General features: G+C 43.1%; 1 pseudogene; it reads left to right on the top strand.

Moving 5' to 3' along the window:
* Positions 1-2,490: 2,490 nt before the first annotated feature.
* LOC110293379 lies at positions 2,491-4,179 on the top strand (annotated as a pseudogene).
* Positions 4,180-5,106: the final 927 nt, after the last annotated feature.

The following is a 5,106-nucleotide window of genomic DNA, read 5'->3' as shown; positions in this document are numbered from 1 at the left end:
GTGACTGTACTTTATGCTTTCTTCTTAGTATGTTTCTGGCTGACTTGTACCTCTGTGCATCTATGTAACCCTCTGAAGTGCCCAGGCAGGCATGATCCTACTGGGAAAGGTAGAGTTTATTTTGAACTAGGAGTCATGGTGACTCCTTTTCCACTTGGGTTTCAGAAGTCAAGGGTTAATGTGGTTGAGAGAAGAAAGGTATAGAGAACAATTTGGCTGGAGCTTTGATTCTTCCTGGTCTAATCACATCACAATGCTCTATTTTAAAGCTTACACAAAACCGTCCTACCCTTGTAGGAATGAGATCACCAAGGAAGTGAACTGCTCAGCCCTTTCATCAGAGTAGACTTCTGGTAGGCTGTGTCTGGGCCAAAGAATAGAATTACTATCTCACGGTATCCGTGTGCCCAATGTCACCCACAGTCACTCCTGTGAATCTATGTCCCGTGGAAGAAAAGAGAATCATGTTGTCTTTTTGGTTTTTTGGAGGAAGGTGTCCGGGACTAAGCAGGGCAGAGCCAGGATCAAAGTCTTTGTAGCTTTTATAAACTCTTCTGATCACCGGTGCGTTCTGCTTTCTAGGCTGGAGCTTGCGTATTTCTCTGGCTGTGGAGACTCGCGGTGAAGGACATATGGCCAGCTGCTGGGAATTGATTCTACTTGAGAGCTTGTGAAAAATAACATTATTTTTTATATTGGAGCCAAGATCGCTGTATGAAGCAGGATGCAACTTGATCATGATATTTTTTTCTAAAGCCAAACCATGAACTTTCCAGTGAAGTTTATGAGAGGAAACCCTTCCCCTGGTTTTCTTACAGTCTATGTCCATCTTGGTTCTCACTTGTAATACACACGGAAGACTACAGAGTGCTGACACGTGGTCTCTTGTGTGCAGCATAGTCCAGGATGTGGTCTTGGCCTCCTACAGGCCTTACCTGCCACTCTCTACTGAAGCTTCCTCCCAGCTAGATGCCTCCCAGACAAGTAGTTGTGTCCTTTCCCCAATATGTGGATGGCCAGTCTACTGTGTCTTTACACTCCCAGTTAGAGGTTATTCCCCTCCCTCCCTCCCTCCTTCCCTCCCTCCTTCCCTCCCTCTCTCCATCACTCCCTCCTCTTCCCTCTCTCCTCCTCCTTCTCTTCCTCATTTTCTTTGGCAAGATCTTACTATCAACCTAGGTAAGTCCTGAACTTCCAATAATCCTACTGCCTCAGCTTCCCAAGTGCTAAATTTCAGGTTGCACCCCCATGCCTAGCTAGAATCTTTGACCTTTAGGAAGAATGACAGCCCTTAGGTGTCAACCTTATGCTCTCTTTAAGCTTTGTCTTACATACCTGCAAAAACACTTAGCTGGGCATTCACCAGGCTGAGACATTCCTAGTGTCTTGGGTTTCCATATAAGCAGGCCAAAGTCCAGCTCTATGGAAATAGTAGAAAGAAATCCTGCTTCCTAACTTGTGGGCCATTGAATTGCCAATCAATTCTTTAAAAGTTTCAAGGCACTTAAACTTACTCTAAAATTTTTCCATACAATATATTTGTATCATGTTTTTCTCCTTCCCTCAACTCCTCCTACCCTTACCCACCTACCCTACCTACCCTACCCCTTACCCACCTAGCTTTTTCTTCTCTCTCTTAAACACACACAACCACAAAAACAAAAATCAAAACAAATAAACAAAACCTCCAATAAGTCAAAAAATGCTAAACCAAAACAAAAAGCCTGCAAAAAGTCCAAAACAAGCAAATAAACAAAAACTCCAAAGCAAAACCATGGAGTTGGTTTTGTGTAGCCAACTACTCATGAGTACAGAGCCTGCCCTGGAGTATGGTTAATATATTGCTGACACTTCATTGGAGAAAACGAATTTTCCCTTTGCCAGCTGGTATCAATTGCAAATAGGTTAGGATAGGACCCTGTATCCACCATCCCCTCTCAGTGCTGGAACTCCTCCGACTTGAACCTCTGTAGGCCATGTACACACTGCCACAGTGTCCGTGAGCTCCTATGTCCTTCAGTCCTATTGTGACTGGAAGGCAGTTCCTTGGGGTCATCCTTTACCTCTGGCTGGTGCAATATTTCTGTCTCCTCTTCCTCAAAGATTTCTGAACCTCGAGGAGAGAAGGCTTGATGAAGACATCTATTCAGAACTTGAGTGTTGTAAGGTCTCTCGCTCTCTGCACATGGACCAGCTGCCTCTGTGTTAATTCCCATCTACCCCAAGAAGATGCTTCTCTGATGAGGGCTGAGTGAGGGGCTGATCTATGGATACAAAGTCAACACACAATAATTAAAATTAGTAGCTTTCCTATATACAAATGACAAACACACTGAGAAATAATTCGGGAAGCAGACCTTTCAAAACATTTTGGGATAATTCTGAGCAAGCAAGTGAAAGATTTGTATAATAAATCATTAAGTGCTGGGTCCCTCACTCACCGCAGATGGCCTGCCTCGCCTCATGCTTTCCTGCCACCGAACCACAGAAATGCTTTGACTACCCACCGTTCTTCTCCAGGTGAGACCAGTGTCCCCGGCACTGGCTCCTCATCTCACTCAGGCCTATGCCAAAGATGTAAAATTTGATGTGGATGCTGGAACCTTAATGCTTCAAGGTGTAGATCTTTTAGCTGATGCTGTAGCTGTTACAATGGGGCCAAAGGGAAGAGCAGTGGTTATTGAACAGAATTGGGGAAGTCCCAAAGTAAAAAATGGGGTCACTGTCACAAAGTCAATTGACTTAAAGGATAAATACAAAAATATCAGAGCTAAACTTGTTCAGGATGTTGCCAATAACACAAATGAAGAGGCTGGGGATGGCCCCACTGCCACTGTTCTGGAACTCTCTATTGCCAACGAGGGATTTGAGAAGATCAGCAAAGGGGCTAATTCAGTAGAAATCCGGAGAGGTGTGATGTTGGCTGTTGATGCTGTAATTGCTGAACTTAAGAAATAATCTAAACCTCTGACAACCCCTGAAGAAATTGCTCAGGTTGCTACAATCTCTGCAAATGGAGGCAAAGACATTGGGAACATCAATACTGATGCAATGACAAAGGTTGGAAGGAAAGGTGTCATCACAGGGAAGGATGGAAAATCCCTGAATGATGAGCTAGAAATTATTGAAGGCATGAAGCTTGATAGAGAATATATTTCCCTGTATTTTATTAACACATCAAAAGGTCAAAAGTGTGAATTTCAAGGTGCCTATGTCTTGTTGAATGAAAAGAAAATTTCTAGTGTTCAGTTCACTGTACCTGCTCTTGAAATTACAAATGCTCATCAGAAACCCTTAGTCATAATCACTGAAGATGTTGATGGAGAAGCTCTAAGCACACTTGTTTTGAACAGGCCCAAAGTTGGTCCTCAGGTTGTAGCAGTCAAAGCCCCAGGGTTTGGGGACAATAGGAAGAATAGCAGCTTAAAGATATGGCTATTCCTACTGGTGGTGCAGTGTTTGAAGAAGAGGGATTGAATCTAAATCTTGAAGATGTTCAAGCTCATGACTTAAGAAAAGTTGTAGAGGTCATTGCCACCAAAGATGATGCCAGGCTTTTGAAAGGAAAGGGTGACAAAGCTCACATTGAAAAACGGATTCAAAAAATCACTGAGCAGCTAGACACCACAACTAGTGAATATGAAAAGGAAAAGCCGAAGGAGCGACTTGCTAAACTTTCAGATGGAGTAGCTGTCTTGAAGGTTGGAGGGGCAAGTGATGTTGAAGTGAATGAGGAGAAAGACAGAGTTACAGACGCTCTCAATGCTACAAGAGCAGCTGTTGAAGAAGGCATTGTTCTAGGAGGGGGCTGCGCTCTGCGTTGGTGCATCCCAGCCTTGGATTCATTAAAGTCTGCTAACGAAGATCAGAAAATAGGTATAGAAGTTATTAAAAGAACATTTAAAATTCCTGCGATGATGATTGTTAAGAATGCAGATGCTGAAGGATCTTTGATAGTTGAGAAAATTCTGCCGAGTTCCTTAGAAGTTGGTTATGATGCCATGCTTGGAGATTTTGTGAACACGGTGGAAAAGGGGATCATTGATCTAAGAAAGGTTGTAAGAACTACTTTACTGGATGCTGCTGGGGTGGCCGCCTTGCTAACTACAGCCGAAGCTATAGTGACAGAAATTCCTAAAGAAGAGAAGGACCCTGGAATGGGAATCAATGAACTGTGACAGGAAGCTCAAGGCAGGTTTCTCACCAATAACTTTAGAGAAGTCACCTGAAGGAAATGACTGATGAGAAAGCTGGCTGATCACTGTAACCATCAGTTACTGGTTTCCTTTGATGATATATAATGGCTTACTACTGTCATTGCCCATGCCTACAAATAATTTATTTTGCACTTTTGAATAAAGACATTTGTACATTCCTGATGCTGAGTGCAAGAGCCATGTGCCAGTGTCCTGCTTTCAACTTAAGGCATCTCTACTGTTCTGTTAGCATCAGGACTGTAGCACTGGGTCACCACGTGAGAGCTCACAAGCAGCCTTTCTGTGGAGGGCAGGAATGATTGTGTACAAAGTAGAGAACTATCCAACTATGTGACAACCTTGATGTATTAAAATTTTGTTTAAAGTTCAAAAAAAAAAGACATTGGAGTAAGATATTAAAGAATTTAAGCTTATCTTTTAACACCATGGCTAAATAGTGGACAGGAATGAAAGTGGTGAAAAACAAATTTTATTCCGGAAATACTGGAAGAAGAGAAAAAGAGACTGGAGGATAGAAATTAATAAAGAGATTTGAGAACAGAGAGCCCAGGAGTAGGGTGGGAGGGCAGGGGTGACTAGCTTGGTAGGGTTCTTGCTGAAAGTAGACCAAGCCAATCAGGTGCTGAGGGGGAGGGAAGAAGGAATTTGACAAGATATTGATGGTGATCAGCTATCAACAGTGAGGTTCTTAGCAGGACCCTCGACACTTTCAGGCTCTACATGAGTCAGCTCAACATGCCCACATTCTACGAATGTAAGCTAGACATGTCAAAACATAAGCTTACCATTACCAGCCTCTAATGGTATAAGTTCTGCATGCCCTTGGCATGCCTGGGCTCTAAGGGTGTGAGCTCAGCATGCCCAGGATCTAACTAAGGGTGAAAACTCA

Source organism: Mus caroli, chromosome 4 (assembly GCF_900094665.2).
Source record: "Mus caroli chromosome 4, CAROLI_EIJ_v1.1, whole genome shotgun sequence".
Taxonomy (NCBI): domain Eukaryota; kingdom Metazoa; phylum Chordata; class Mammalia; order Rodentia; family Muridae; genus Mus; species Mus caroli.
Note: the sequence above shows the minus strand (reverse complement) of the source record. Positions and strands in the feature narration are given on the sequence as shown.